Consider the following 16,806-nt stretch of genomic DNA (forward strand, 5'->3'; position numbering starts at 1 on the left):
CACAAAAACTTGTTGTAACCAGCTGATATACTTTTTTATAACATATACTTGTTGTGTTTTTTTTCCTCTGTCTTGTTTTTTGTTTTGTTTTTTTTGTTTTGATTTTTTCCCCCCACTGTTGTGGGCATGTGTTGTTTATGTAACAAAAAAATAAAAAAAAATATTTAAAAAAAAGAAATCAAAATGGGATCCTGCCATACTAAAACATATGAAAGCTGTACTAATAAAATCAGTGCTCTATTTAGCATTTGTCATTTTCAAGCCATCACAATAGGCCCAATCCTCCAACACTGTGTAAGTTTTTGCCAGAAAACCACTGTTACAGCTGATGCTTTAAAAATATAATTTTTGTTGTAGCATGATCTCTACATTTATTACCAAGATGACAAAAGCAACCTTCAAAAGAATATTTCTTAAATTCTACAACTCAATTCTACTTTAGTGGTCAATTTAACTGAGTTGTTATTTGTTGTTGTTGTTGTTGTTTTGCTGCTGAACAGATATTGTTGGTAAGAATCAACATTATAGCCAGTTTGATCTAGTGGCTAAGGTGCAGGTCTCGAAACCAGGAGCATATGAGTTCTAGTACCACCTTGTAAACTGGCTGGGTGACTTTGGGCCAGTCACTCTCAGGTCAGCCTACCTCACAGAGTTTTTGTGGGAAAAATAGGAAGAGTACAGGTAGTCATCAACTTACGACCACAGTTGAGCCCAAAATTTATGTTGTTAAGGGAGAAATTTGTTAAGTGAGTTTTGCTAAGTGGTATGTAAGTGAAATAAACTGATACTTTTCCCGATTTGGGAGTTATGTTTGAGGGATTTTCTTTGTAAAACTACCTAAGGTTTATTTTAAGTTTATACTACATTACAGCCTGAGCATTTCCTCCCTCAAAAGTTGAGAAAATGAACTACCAGTTGTCAGAAATTATAGTCAAAGTGACCAAAGTTAAAAAGGAAATGGGTAAAATATTTGAAAGGATAAGAGAAAGTATATATATACACACAGAACACAGCAAAACTTTCTCCTAAATATTAATAACAAAAAACAAACACTATAAGGCAGCAATACTGAAAGAGACTTCACATATACAAATAACACACGGGAAATTACACATTTATTACAGGGTAGGAGGAAGACTGACATTATATACAAGTTTCCAGGATCCAGAGTTTTCTCCATCCAGGAAAAGCTATGGTTTTATTACAGTGGGACACTGATGCCAAAGGCAACTGTAAAAGAGCACCGTGAGAGATACTGCAAATTAAATGCAAAACACCAACCTTTGATTAAAGGGAGGCCGGTGAACAAAGTCAACGCCCCTCCAACTGAAAGGTCCTCAGAGCTGAGCGGGGACGAATTCCTTTAAAGAGTTCCCTTCTCTTAATCACCACCTCCCAACAGATTATTCTCTTCAAAGCGCAGCAGGGCCGTCGCGACGGCAGAGGCCTTGTTTCTATGGAAACCATAAAGGTTGGCACGTCCCGGAACCCTTTCCGGCAGAGAACAGACGCTCTGGATTCTTGTGACCGGCAGTAGCTGCTTACCAGCCAAGAGACGCCGTCTCTCCGCGAGTTGTCATTATATTGCAACATTGGATTGTAACAAATATTCTTTGTTATATAGTGGATAGTCAAAGCAGTAGAGCCAAAATAGAAGTCAGCAATGGGGAACAGCGGATGTGAAAGCAGTATTATTTTCAGTGATGGACCACTGGATAGCACTTCGATTCAATCGGGGAGCAACAGTATTTTGTGCTCAGATTTGAAGTACTTGGATTTTTTTTTTTTAAATAATACTCTGGTTTTCTTCATAAAGAAGGACAGGAGATAAACCTTAAAATAAATAAAACATGTTAAAGTGTCCTACTTTTTTGGATAGTGTCAAATATTTTTATTAGAAATGTGTTTGTTATAGTCCATAACATATTTATATGAAGACGGATGGATACTTAAAGCCCTACTACTAGTTGTTTTCCTACTGCACTGGCTTTTCTTCCCAATGTATTCTTTGTTTATTGACTATGTAGATCACTGAATCTCTTCTATCGGACAATACCAGAGTCAGTGCTGTCCAAGAAAGAGTAACAGAGAAGATCAGTTCTGCCTGAATTGGATATAAAAAAGTAAAGGTTCCCCTCGCACATATGTGCAAGTTGTTCCTGACTCTAGGAGGCGGTGCTCATCTCCGTTTCAAAGCTGAAGAGCCACCACTGTTGCCTTTGTCTCCGTGGCCATGTGGGCAGCATGACTAAACACACAAAGCTGTTACCTTCCCATCAAAGGATATATATGTACCTATAATGTACATAATAAATAATAAACATAATACAGACGGTAAATGTTAACATCCTTTAGTGCAGAGCACTACAAGCGGATAATATCCAGATTCATTGAAATGCCACTGCATCCATGATGCCCTATAGTTGATAATTCACATTTTAAATCTTATGAACAATGATCAAATATTAGATAAAAATATTATTCAGTCTTATTATCTTGTAAGGTTTTCAATATTTCTTTTCCTTTCTTTGTACCAATAATAGTAGTCTTCTGAGAGAGAATCCGACTGAGTTCACATATGATGCTATTAAGTCATAGTATAGTGGGTTGTGTGAACTCAGACAATTAAGTTTATAAAAGAGTGTGTGGTTTTTCTGTGATGGACAAAACCATTCAACTAAGATTTTATTCAATAAACATTGTTTAAAGAAACAGCTTAGCAGTATCTATTCATTGTGATCTATGGGGTTTACTTATAAGTAAATTGCATAATTGTGTACTATTGAGTTGGATCCAGCTCCTGGTGATTCTGTAGACAAAAGCTTGCTTATCAAGCTATTTTTAAATAAAAGCATTCTAATAATTCCTTTGGTCCTTCCCTGTATTTCTTGCATTTCAATTATATATGCCCTTGTAAGGAAAGTGTTTTTAAAATATTGATATCATCAATGTCCAGACTTCCTTTAGTCTTACCAAATCATCATCTCCAGGTCTATTTTTAGATGTTCTGTACTATAATTTCATTTTCACTACTACTGCTCAATAACTAGAGGGGTGTTTTCCAATTTTTTAAATCTAAATTTATTAAATGTCACAACCATGTTCCTAGAGGTTTTTTTTGTTAAAGATACAAAATGGCTTGTTTTTGCAATGGGCTTGATTTTGGAGTTCCTATTCCTAAATGGTTTGGCTATCCTTATGCCAACAGAGCTCCATCTGCCTTTACCCCTGCTGTGGATTACTCTTAGCTTTCACCATCCTTCTTTTGACTTTTATTTGCAGGAGAATCACTCTCAGGTTACTGGAGAACTACCGAGGCCTCCCACAAGTTAGTAACCCTCAGACAGGAAGCTGTTAATTGCAGAATTAAAGTCTCACCATCCCTTTTTATCATCCTTCACTTTTAGATAATTTCCTTTTTATGATGTAGCAATTACCTCTACAAATCATTTATTCAGATGAGAGCTACAAATTAGAAGTGCTTTTAAAATAATCACATCCAAATTTGTAAATTAATTATATAATTCAGAGAATGGAAGCTCATAATTGTTTGATAGTAGATTATTTTATTAACAGTTGCCCAGCTATCTCTTTCAATTAAGAGACAAGAAACTATTGGTACTTTATTTGGAAATGTCGATAAACTGCATAGCTGATTTAATGCTTCTCATATATCCAGCTACTTTCAAATATTTGTTTCTGTTTGCTTAGTGCCTAAAAGTATGTTTAAGACACTTTAGGTAATTCTTGATTATCTAATACTGTAAGAACTGGGAAAAAATCCTAGCGAACATGATAGGAACAAAATTAAGGAACTACATTTCTGATGTAAAATTATTAAGGAACTACATTTCTGATGTAAAATGTCATGGGCTGTCTAGCAGCAGTGTCACACGAGGTGAATTTAGGATTGGATTTTGAAAGGTTATAGACAGATATGATCTGGGGATGAGATTTCAGCTGCAGTGATGTGTGCTTTGGCACGCATGCCAACCTTGGAGAGGGTCATCATAGGCATAATAATCCATCTGTAGTAATATCCAAGTCACATTATGAGCTCTGCTACATGAGAAACTTAAAGGATGCAAGCCATTCCCAACAGAAGATTAGCCGAGTTTACCAATCATGTATGCCACTATCATATGTAGTAGGTCACAATCTCTGAATTAGAAATCTCTGGGCATAGTGGGGGACTTGGACTCTCTCCTTTTCTTGTTGGTGTTTTTTAAGCTGCTGTATTATTGGATTGTTTGTACCATGCTATCTCAGGTTGTAACTCAGGTGCTGGGTTTACCTCTAAAATGTTTCCTGAACAAATGTGAGTGCATTGTGTGGCTTCCTCTGGAAAGCATATGGAAACCACTAGCAAATCAAATATTCTGCCTCTCAAGATTCATGAGACATCTTATCTTTTGAAAGTATTTCTAGTGAAGCTTGACTGCAGGGGCATGTCCATATTGTTTCCTTGGAAACGGTACAGAAGACATTGCCCATTGTGTTTTTTCAACTTCCCACCATAGTCTTCAGGGTTGATATTTACAGAGGAATCCTATGTACAGTAGTGCTAAACAGATCTAGTTCTTCTTAGCTTCCAATCTGGGCATCGTCAGGCAGGTGCAGCCAGAGTTTACACATTAAGCTTATTTTAATGATTTGCCTCTTGACATAAACCTTCCCTATATCAATGCTGCCTTTGCCTTTCATCTCATTTTTCATCTTCTCTTCCTCACTTTTAAAACATGAACTGTTTATAGTTTAATTTTAAGTATTCTTTGGGAACCATTTTGAGATTGATAACTATGGGAGTGGCATAATGCATAAAAAATAAATGGTGGATTTTCTCTGCTGGAATCCAAATGATACACCATCTCTCTCCAAGGTAATATTGAAGACTTTCAGCTCTCATTTAGAGAACCCAGTAAAGTTTTGACATATTTAACAACTTTTGTCATTTCTGAACTATTTGAAAACTCTACAGGCTGCTTTTAATCAGCAGTCCTTTTTTTTTCCTATTTGCCCACTGTTTTCTCTGTTATTTGTTGCTTTCATTCTATACTGCTGCTTCTTTTGTTAATATTTTATTATCTTTATATTCTTTGTTTCAAATTATCCTGAGGCTTTTTTGTGAAAGATAAGAGAATAATGAAATGGAAGTTTGGAGAATAAAGGTAAAGTGTCAATTTGAGGTAGGCAAAAAAAGAAAAAAAAGGTGAGTGAGCAATTGAGATGAGAAACAGTTGACAATTGTAAATTCTGCTTGGATTTTGGTAGACATGTCTTTTTAAGCTTCTGAGTGGAGAGATACACACACTGCTGTTCACCTCCCAGAGTCTCCCCCACCCTTTGAGACACTGCACACTTCTTACTCGGGACTGTCTACTTAATGACCTGCAAGATAGCTTAATGAACACAACCAGTAATGCTGGGATTTCAGTCATTGAGTGAAGCAATCACATAATGTCTTGCTTAACAACTGCTTTGTTGCAGAAATGAGACCAAATCAGCTCTTTGTTGAAGGGAAAGGTTTATTGTGCAAGGTTCAGCAGCGATAGCTCAAGCAGAATCTGAATCCCGAAGGGCAGTTGGTTACAGGTTTTTATACTTTATCAGCCAGGATATTGATCATTCTCCTAACTATACATTCTTCCCGTGTCACGTATGCCTCGTACACATTAACCCTTAGTGACAGGATATCTTGATTATAAGCCTTATAAGGATATAATCTTACCAATTTCCTGGCTTGACCTAGTCAGGTAGATAAGATAATCAATCCCCTGTTGCATGGATAAAGCATTGGGGCGTTCTTGCCCACTTAATCTTCTACTTTAGCTTCACTCAACGATTTGAATTTTCAATCCCAATTGTGGTTGTAAATCAAGGACTACACACTTTTTCATCCAAATAAGGATATTCACTGAACAACTCACAAAAGTACAGCACGTTACTATCTCTCTGAAAATAATTTATTGCCACAAAGTGCTTCTAAAACAAGTACAAGATGATTCACCTAGCTAAGTTACACCCTGCAGGGTATGGCCTGTTCTTTACATTGGCAACATAGAGACCATGTCCCCATTTGCACCTAATCATGCATGACTTAAACATGTCTCCGTTTATTTATTTTTTTCTGCTGTGTCTGTTTGATATTGTATTCATTTCATCTTCACCCTATGGGCAAGACAGCCTAACAGAGGTGGGTTGCTGCCGGTAGTAGGGCGAACCAATAGTAGCAGCGGCAGGAGGCTGTGCCCTCCCGCCCAGTCACTTCTACGCATGCGCAGAAGTGTTGCACGTGAGTGCACACACACGAGCAAACCGGTAGGAAAAAAATTAGAAACCCCCCCCCCCCACTGCAGCTGAAGTTGTCCTTAGTTTGCTTATAATAAAATAATGTCTCCCATCTCTTCTGTTATTATTGAAAAATATCTTTAAGGGGTGTTTTTGTGAGGGTCACTCCCACCTCCCAGTTCCTCATGCCAAATAGACTCAAATGTTTAATCGACTTCTTATTGAAGGAAAAATACTTACATTCAGCAAAAGGAGATTTTCCAATTCCTTCTTTCTCGGGTAGGAGAGGTTTTTTTTTTTTAAGATTGCAGCAATACGGTTTGAAAATGCTTAAGAAGAAAAGACTTAAAAGTTGCATGTTAGGTTGGGAGGAGAAGAGGAATTTCTTCAGTCTCCAATAAATATGTAACAAAATTTCAAGAAGCTAGAAGGAAGTCCACAGCAGCAAATAAGGGAATTTTAGCTTCAAGCATTTCTCTCCAATCTCTTTGCTCTGACAGTAGGGGATGGGGCAAAGTAAGTGATTTCTGTAGAGCAGGCAAACTCTTTTGTTTAACTCTTCCCCTGTTCCTTCAGGGCAGAGATTGAAGAGAGATTTCAAGAAGCTAAGATGTTTGATCTTCTACACATCAAAAGCAACGTGATTGCCCCTGCAGCACGAAAGCAAAAGTCAAATGGTTGGTAAATGAGGATTTCCTGTAGATCCTTTCAGCTCTTATTCAGACTGGCAACTTTTTACATTAGAGTTGCCTTGATACTAGAGCAAGTAAGTATAATCTTGTGGACACAAAGAATATTTTTTGAATAATTTTTCTATTGGAGGTTCTAAGAGGTTGTCGTGATTTGAACTATATTTTTATTTCATTCTCTGTATTTCCGTACGTACATCTTTTACTCATTTAAACATCTTTAATAAAAGTTATACTAAAAACATAATATAAGGCAGGCAGCTGCAGCTTTTTGTAGACAGCCATTTTTTATGCTTTCATCAACATTTCTATCCGCTACAGACTGTCCACATCCATCAGCCCAGCTTCCTATTTCATACCATGATGAAAAGCTGGTGTGTGACCAAAAGTACCATGTTCCTAATCTTAGTAATAATCTCTGATAGGCATTTACTGTGTCTTGTAATGTAATAGAAGATTGGATTTGAACCTAGATAACCTTGGGGTCAACCTCCAGTCATTCATAAACTTGGCAAATAGGTGTTGGGCAAAGCACTACGTCTTAATGTAACTTTCCTCACAGATTGTGGTGAGGATATATATGAATAGGAATGAGTACATTTTTCACAATTGCTTTGACCTAATCTGAACCTCCTGCGAGTAGTTCAGACTATTCTTTTCCTCCTATTGGTTTACTGCTTGAAGAGGAAGTAAAAAATGAAAGTAATAATCAGAAAGAGAAAGGAGATCCAAAATGCTATTTTTTAGCTTTCCCCCTCCCAATTTAATCCTGCCTGATTCAGCATGTGGTCTTCCATAAGTTAGACATATTTTCAGGTGAAAATCATCTTTATAGGAGAAACTGTTCAAATGTTATAGTTTCTTGCAGCAGAACATGAAATGTACATATGTGCCTCTGTATGTGTGTTTAAGAGAGGGGGGATGGAAGTGGGAGAGAGGAGGCCAGAGAAAGTGAAGCACCTTGCAGTAAATATCTGGAAGAACCATTTGTAACCTGTGTTACCCCGCTGTGTAAAAGTGTTACAATACTCTAAGGTAAAGGTTCCCCTCACACATATGTGTTAGTTGTTCCTGGCTCTAGGGGGCGGTGTTCATCTCTGTTTCAAAGCTGAAGAGCCAGTGCTGTGTGAAGATATCTCCATAGTCATGTGGCCGGCATGACTAAACACCGAAGGAGCACGGAACGATGTTACCTTCAAACCAAAGGGGTCCCTATTTTTCTACTTGCATTTTTACATGCTTTCGAACTGCTAGGTTGGCAGAAACTGGGACAAGTAAGCGGAGCTCACTCCATTACGCAGCACTAGGGATTCGCATCACCGAACTGCCAATCTTTTTGATTGACGAGCTCAGGATTTTAGCCACTGAGCCACTGCATCCCTTGTATTACAATACTCTACTTTTGCCTAATAACTGCATTGTCTCTAAGGGGATGAAAAGAAGCTGCAGATATGTTCCCACTTATACATGCAAATTGTCTCTTGATTCACAGAAAAATCATATTGAAGCAAATTGTTCCATCATAGTTTTTGTTTAAAAAGTCTAGTTATGCATACATAGGAAAATATTTGTAATATAGCACACTCATAACAACCTCTGGCTTTACTACTGATCATTGAAAACTATAACACCCCCCCCCCCAAAAAAAAGTATGGTGGCTAAACTGTCTTCCTCTGATCAAAAAGTCTACAAACTATGTTATGAAAGTGGGGAGAAAACCCTTAACAGTTGGTGTCACTTCTTTTATGACTTGTTCAGCTTTGTGCAATGCTGCTCTGGATTTCTGGGTTATTACCTAGGGTGCTGTGAAATATCCAATGCATATTTTCTGATTTCTAAGAGAACATTTACTAATTTATTCTCTTCCTATGTCCTTGTGCTTTGTTGCTTTCAAGTGAGCCCTTCAATAGAAACAATCAGAGTGATCAGCTTTGATGTAATATGTTTTCAAAAGTTTTTATTTCTTTTAAGGCAAACATTTCATCATTCCTCAATCAGTAAGACATTGAAGTACAATTTCTTGTATATCAAAATAATTCTAGTTAGAATGATCAGCGTGATCAGCTTTGGTTGGTCAGGTTTTCCCACAGGATCTCAACATTAGTTCCCACTTTTGTTGCTCTATTTAAATCAGAAATTGGTCTTTTTTACTAACCTGAAGCTTGATTCGCATTCGAATGTTGGGTTGCTGCTTATATGGTTAAGACTTTATTTCATTACCACCTGTCAGAAAAGCTTTCTGAAATTCAAAGGTTGAGCAATTTCAGAGTCAAACAAATCATTGAGCATATTTTCTATCTCTGGATTTATCCATCTTTAAAGAGATTTATTAAAATTACCATAATATAAAATAAAAATGAAAATAAAGGTATAGGAAAAAGGAGAAGGGAAAGAAAGGGGAAAGAAAGATGTACCTTAGGTACAGGAGGGGGAAAAAACCAGACTCCCAACATTTATTAAATACCATAAAGTACACAACAGAATTACAGCTTCAACTTTTTACTTTAGCAACTTAGCAAGCATTAGTCATTTCTATAGACTATATTAATCAACAAAACCAAGCCTAAGAGTTATTTTTTTCTGTCCTAAGCACAAAGCCAGAAACAGTTTCCAAGTAGAAACAAAACTGGATGTTTTTTTTAAAATTAAGTCAGTTTTGCGAATTTTGTTCCATCACTCCTTTCATCCTTTCTTCTGTTGCGCAGATTGATGTACCTTTCATTTCTGTGCATGTACAATTCTCATTGCAGTCAACATATACAATAACACAGTTGCAATTCTTTTCCAACTCCTTATCCAGTATGAGTTTATCCAAATGTTGATAATAATTCGTGCCTCTAAACACTCTGCATTTTACCAGTATTATTGTCAACCCTGAAGCTGACCTAACTGAAGCCAGTTTTGACCTCTTCAGTTGGAAGCTGAAATGAACATTGGAGCTGATAGAGAAGGGGAATTGAGATAGAGGGGAACAATTTTACATACTACCACATGCTGCAATTTTATCATTATTATTGTTATTATTTCCAGTGAATGTTCATGTATCTCATTCTTTATTTCATAATGGCTCCTACGTCTGATTAAATTGTCTTTGGTCCACACTGCTTCTGTAAGAGACAGTTCATCTTTGTAGCTGTGTCACAAAGAACTAGGGTACTTTGAAGAATATATATCTAAAAACCTCTTCCTGGCGACATCTTCTGTTCCAGATGAAAAGAGCAGGGGTGTTAGGGAAAAGAATTACATCAGCTTTAAGAGCTCATACATTTATAGATTAGTTGTATAATGGACAAAGCAGTCTTTATGAACAGAGACTGAGAAATCGCCCAAGAAACATATCCTGAAGGGATATAAATTAATGCAAGAGATTAGTTGCTGCACAAAATATTATTTCAAATAGTTCTTATTTCTGTAGGATAGATATGGCCAACAACAATGCATTGTTGTTATGTACATTGTACATTGTGTACAATGTAGTGTACTCCTTGTTTAGAAGAGTAAAAACAACATGGTGCCAGCTGTGACAGCTTTCTTCTTCCCTTTCTATTTATAGAATAATTAGTTCCTGGCCTGTAAAAAGCCAGTAAAATTGGGGTTAGCTTGCTGGTTTCTCCTCCTCCTATTCATGGGGTAATTAGTTGTAGGATTATGCAAACAGTTGGGGTTGGGGATTCATCATTTGGTCTCCTTCCCAATGAGAAAAGAAGGAAACCTAATGAACAATTAAAGGAAAGGGACTGTCTTTATTGGATGAGTTTAGAGTAAGAGTTTCAATCTGAGAGTGGGCTTTCTTTCTCACTTTTTTATTTTCTGCATCTTTTATATCTTTTTTTTCAGTTTGTATTAGTTTTTATTATTGTAATCCTTCATAAAATTCCTATAGAAAAAGCATATGTACACATTCAATATTTAAAATATATTGTTAGAGTTTTAAGATATATTTTACATCTTTTAATTCCATACCTAATCCAGACATGGATTTATTTAATATCTGATCCACTGAGCTTCCTTTTTGGAAACCCTCAATTCCTTCCACTGCCCAGGACTTGGATCTTCCAAGTTCCAGAAGCAAAGCAATGAGAAACTGTTGGAAGAAATGTCCTTCTGGGTTCAGTTCCAAGTGGGGAAAAAGACACTGGAAACATGGAGGCTGCTTAGAAAATATGGTTTAATGGTGGAGAGGACCACATAGCTTGAGGTCTTGGGGGAAAAGGTGATCACATGCTTCCAGGTGTTGGGTGAAGAAGAAGAAGAAGAAGGAGAAGGAGAAGGAGAAGGAGAAGGAGAAGAAGAAGGGTCAAGGAAGGGGCTTGCAGGGCTTTTTATAATCTGTTCGGCCCCACACATCTGCCTTCTGTTCCTATGCAAGAAATGTATTCTGATTGGTTGTCAGACTCACATGGGGCCATGCAGGGGCAACTCTCTAGGCTGAGTCCAGGTTTAGTTGAATTCTCAGATGCCATGTGGTTGGTTGGGTGAAGGGCTTATACTAGCACGCCTTGATTCCATCACCCTGGAGTTGATGGGGTCTTTGTTATGTGCATAGACTGGCTTGGCATCTTAATGACCCATTGACAAAAGGGGGGAGGCAGGAAGCTGCAGGAAGTTTCTCTTTAAAATGTTTCTCCTTTTTCACATCCAGGGAAACATAATATTCTGCCTTTTCAATATTTCCTAGGATATTTCATTTTTCTGGGAGAGGGCTGAGTGATAACTTCCTACAAAACAAATAATAATAATTATTATGGTTGGTTGCACACTCAGCTAGTTGGTTAGACTGGATTTGTCATTTTTATCCACTACTGATGTTCTTCCCATGGACCTAGGAGAAAGATTCAAGATTCAAGATTTAATTTATTTGTATGCCGCCCTTCTCCGGGAGGGACTCAGGGCGGCGAACAATTCCAAAGGGGAAAGGGGATACAAACACAATACACGTAATTAAAACACACAAGAGTCATACAGCCATACAAGTCGAGAGGGGAGGGGAACTCATCAACCCCAGGCCTGCCGGCACAGCCAGGTTTTGACAGCTTTCCGGAAGGCCTGGAGAGGGGTGAGGGTCCGAATCTCCACGGGGAGTTCATTCCAAAGGGCCGGAGCTGCAACATAGAAGGCCCTCCCCCGGGTGGTAGCCAGATGGCATTGGCTGGTAGACGGAACCCGGAGGAGGCCGACCCTGTGCGATCTAACGGGTCTGTGGGAGGTAATTGGCAGCAGGGGGTCTCTCAAGTACCCAGGTCCAATACCATGAAGGGCTTTATAAGTTACGACTAGCACTTTAAGATGCCTTTTTTATAATATTAAAGGTATTGTTGCAGTTCCAAATAAAACTGCCTTTTGCAATTGACTGATGCAATTTGTCAATGCTGACAGTGTTCAAGTGGTGCTCCATATATTTTGGGAGTCCACCCAAGGCTTATATTACTTCTGTATTGATACTATTTCTGCTTTTTGCCATAGTTGTTCTATTTGTATTTTGTGATTTTATCCAGCTCTTTCTCTTCTCTTCTGACTGTCTCCAGATATAATTATATTCACTATCCGGACTCCCCCCCTTTTTAAATGATAAATCTGGGGGGTTAAGTGTCAGATGTCTGTCTGTTTGAATTATTATTATTATTTTGTTAATTTAATAAAGTTAAGCAAAGAAATATATACTCTTATTTTAGGTTTAATACCCCTAAGCAAAAATAATATCAACAATAACCAAATCCCTCAAAATCTAGAAAAACAAAGAAGGAAAATTCTGGTCCTGGTCATTTAGTTGATTGAACCAAATCATTGTTCTGCCTTTTACAGCTCTCTAGTATCCAATAAATCAAATCTATTCAAAGAAAAGAAAAGCTTTGGACTTTCCAGTGCATCCCTATGCTTTCTTAGAAACTTAGTAGTTGTAATTCTAATATATTTGATTGAGAGTGATCTAAATAATTACTTGACATCGAGTTGGGTTCATAGAGAATTTGAAATTTATAGCCCCTAATGTCTTCATGATATGAAATCTGGCCATCTAATGTAATGCTTTAGATTTACATGGAGGATCATAATATGTTGCTGAGTTAACTCAGTCGTAAAAGGGGAGCTGTTCCCAGGTAGCAAAAGGACACAGCTATATTGGCTGAGCAAAGGCTAAGTGAAAGCAAAGAAGGGTGGGAGGGGGGTAGGAGAGGGATATCGGGACTGCTCTGCAGAAAGACACTATAAACAGATGGACAGTGACAAGAGATGAAAGGGCAACTGTTGCCATCCAAAATACCATAGTTATCTTGAGTTTCCTGCCTGAATAATCCAAGCTAGCAAGCAAACCTGCTGTGGCACAAGAGGGCAAAGGAACATATTGTTATGATCTGGTGGAAGGAAAAATCCATAATATTAAGATTCTGTAAAATGAAGCTCAAAGCTCTGATTTGAAGTCTATTCCAAGGGAGAAGAAGGATCTTAACCCTCAATAAACAGTATTTTAATCTTATGTGTTAAACGTACAATGTATGCATGTTATGCAGTCCATGTTTATATAACAGAGAAGGGGATATTATCTTTTAATATGGGATTGCACATCTATATATTTTTATAAGGATGTCCATATTACAAAACAAACTCTAGCATGATTCATTAGGATTTACTTTGTTTCTTTAAAAATTTGTATAAGGTAACTAATCAATTGATTCCCATTATACTTAAACTTTAGAAACGTCAGATATTATATCTTAGAAATAAAATGTATGATTTGAAAGAAGTGTATGAAATAGAAATAAAATTGACATGTAACTACTGGTAGATATATAAATATTTTATGTATTTCTAATGCCTCTTAATAAAAACATTTCTGTTTCATGAATGGAATGGAAATGCAATTATACTTATTTGGATTTTGTAATTATTCACTAACATAAATGTTAATCATGTGATCATTGTTTCCAGTTACTCAATAGTAGTCACATATTGGATAACATCATGGGGATCCGTTAGGATTAAGTTCTCTTTTGGTTAAATTTGTGGCTAATCAAGGTGTAATAAGGTAACAGAAATAACCCAGAAGGCATGTACAGAAAAAATTAATAAACACGCAGCCAGGAGCCATAGCCAGAGAAAACCACACATGTAGCCAGGAAAAGGTTACACTCGGTCACAAAAGAAACATGAGATAATAGGATTAGGAAAAGGGTAACAAAGTTGGGGAAAACCCCGAATCCAGCAATGACCAGTTAGATTAACAAAAACACAAAATCCAATTCCAAGATAACACAAACATCATGACTATTTACATAGAGCAGACACCTTTGTATAAGCGCCCAAACAGGAAAACACCCTCCTCATGTTTTATGATAGGATTAGCCCAAGGACAAGGCACCAGATGAACAAAATCCGAAGACAAGGGAATCAAGATCAGAGCAATCATCCAGAATAAAAGAACTTTTGTAAAATCCAAATTTACCCAATAGTCTGGAGCAAGAAAAACTGTCTAAAAGGGAAAACCAAACTGTATATGCGTGCTGCAGACCCGGGAACGACGGAGCTGTGACTCATCCTTCCCGTTCTTTCTTTCTTCAATAAAACTCATAACTTCCAGGCAGCTGTCTTCACGAAACTTTCTTTTAGCGTCAGTGGTGATTCCCGGCTGGGAACGGACCGGAAACCTTTGCCTTCCAACAATTGGCGACCACGAAGGGACTCTCAGGTCACCCAACCACCAAGCCAGGCCCGAGGAATCGCTCTTCTGCCGGCTGTAGATGTTTTCATCTGCAAAAGGACTTCCATGGACCCGGTGCAGCTAAAAAAGGTAGTAAAGTGAGATCCGGAGTTTGAACTCTACAGCTGCCTGAAAAAGAGGTGAGTACTGCTCCAAAATTTTTCTTTAGTAAAGGTAACACGGGGAGTAAAAGAGTGTGTATGTGCATAGGTGTTAGAAGGCTCAGATCCACAAGTAGTGATCAGAATCCACCTCCTCCACTTAACCCTCAGTGGCACCTCAGCCTGCTGCTAGTCCGAAAGGGCAGTGACCGGCAGGATTGAGAAAGCAAGGCAGGAGGTTCTTGTCAGAGTGTGGAAACCGATTCGCAAAAGGGATACCGAAGTAGCCGAGCGGGCAATGAGTGGAAAAATATTGTTGAAAGGTAATGATGCGGGTGGGAAAAAGAAAAACAAATCCCAGGAAAATTGTAAATTGTAGATAAAGCCTAGAAAAAGGTAAGGAAAGGAAAAGAGGAAGTGCGCATACCCGCTGACGACAGGACCCCTCTGGGGTAGCTGTGCGGCTGGTCCTCCTGAGTCTCTCCCCAAGACTTGAAAACTGTTAAAAAGTCCCTGCGAGTAAGGGCGTGAAAGAAGGTTCCCGCGGTGAGGAACACGAAAAGTCCCCCTGAAGGGCGCGAAAAGAGTTCCTCTGAAGGATGAGAAAAGTTCCTTTAAAAGGGCGCGAAAAGGTCCTCTAATGACGCGAATTTTGAAGCGGGGAATATGAAGCGGCAAGCCCAGCTAGGACGAAGTGAGCCCCACATCGGAGTGGGATCATGGGAAGTGGTAGCTCACAGGCGGCCACGGAAACCCTCCTAGGGGAGCTGTTGGGGGCCTGGGACGAAAAGCAGATGCCTGTCCTGGCCGGAATGAAAAAAAGGAAAGCAAAACAGATAGGTAGAGAATGGGCATTACTCAAGAATGAAACTGGGAGACCAATTTGGCCAAAGAGCGGTTCATTCAACTTTAAAATGCTGAAAACCTTTAGACCTAGGATTAAACCCAGCCATTTACCCTACTGGTACTGCTGGGCTGAGCTAGCTAGACTTAAAGAACCCCTGGTAGAGAAGCCTATAGTGAAAACAGATAAACACTCTGAGAAGGAAGAAACAGGAGTACATTTCATGCCCCCCACCGTTAAGTAAACCAGTACCAGGGAAGAATAGGGGACAGTTAGAGTATGTACTACTGACACATACCCCGTTTTCAGCCTCAGACCTAGTAATCTGGAAAAGGGACACCCCCACATTCAGGGCAGATCCTCAAGTAGTGATACAAACCATAAGGTCCATAGTGGAAAGCCACAACCCCTCATGGGGAGACATGACCTAGTTTGAACTTCTCAAACTATTCGAAACAACTGAGCTAATTGCCAAACGACCCGTCATAGCTGCGCCAGGGCAAGTAGAATGGCCAAGGGTTGCTTGGCCCCTACATCATCTAGACTGGGATTATAATGATGCAAACCACTGGGATAAATACAGTAGGGTGAAGAAAAACTTAATAGAGGCCCTAGAGGAAATAGGGAGGAAGCCCCTTAACTGGGCCGAATTTCAAAGGGTTACACAGAGAGAAGTGGAAAATCCTGATGCCTTCTGGTACGGTTGCCTTCTGGTACGGTTGTCGAAAGCGGCCGCCACATATGCCCACCTAGACCTCCACTGTCAGAAAGATCAAAGAATATTGGTCTCGGCGTTTGTCAATCAATCAGCCAATGACATCCGTGAGCATTTTCAGCGAGCTGTCTCAAACTGGTCCGCATTAGAAATCTCAGAGTTGCGCAGGATCGCGAACTTCGTGTATGAGCAAAGGGATAGGCTGAAGGAGGAGGAGAAAGAATGGAGGGAAGAAAGGAAAGAGAGGGAAAGGGAGAGAAAGAGGAGAGAGGAGAGGCAGGAGGAACTGCACATTTTTGCTGCTCTAAACTCCAGACCCAGCGCATACCCACCCCCGCCACCCCATCACACTGGCTTAAATGCCGGCAATGTGATTGGGAGGGAAGACCCCAAGAACAGTGGACCCACTGTCTGCAGTGCAGGGTGGAAGGACACATAAAACGAGATTTTAGACAAAAGAAGAGCTGAGGTGGTGC

General features: G+C 38.9%; 2 protein-coding genes across 4 annotated transcripts in view; one reads left to right on the top strand and one right to left on the bottom strand.

Annotated features, from left to right (window-relative positions):
* The window catches only part of CCDC57 (coiled-coil domain containing 57), a 74,652-nt gene extending 72,871 nt beyond the window's left edge, over positions 1–1,781 (bottom strand). For both annotated transcript variants that reach the window (XM_032209344.1, XM_032209343.1), the window contains exon 1: positions 1,282–1,781. The gene's annotated coding sequence lies outside the window, so the exon portion shown is untranslated. The remainder of the gene's footprint in view (positions 1–1,281) is intronic.
* Positions 1–16,806, top strand: part of LOC116503140 — an 83,144-nt gene that overhangs the window by 60,899 nt on the left and 5,439 nt on the right. The window contains exon 2 of one of the 2 annotated variants that reach the window (XM_032209348.1): positions 14,551–14,810. The gene's annotated coding sequence lies outside the window, so the exon portion shown is untranslated. Of the gene's footprint in view, positions 1–14,235; positions 14,811–16,806 lie in introns of those variants that run through there. The other variant, XM_032209349.1, reaches the window with a different exon arrangement.

Source organism: Thamnophis elegans, chromosome 2, assembly GCF_009769535.1.
Source record: "Thamnophis elegans isolate rThaEle1 chromosome 2, rThaEle1.pri, whole genome shotgun sequence".
Taxonomy (NCBI): Eukaryota; Metazoa; Chordata; class Lepidosauria; order Squamata; family Colubridae; genus Thamnophis; species Thamnophis elegans.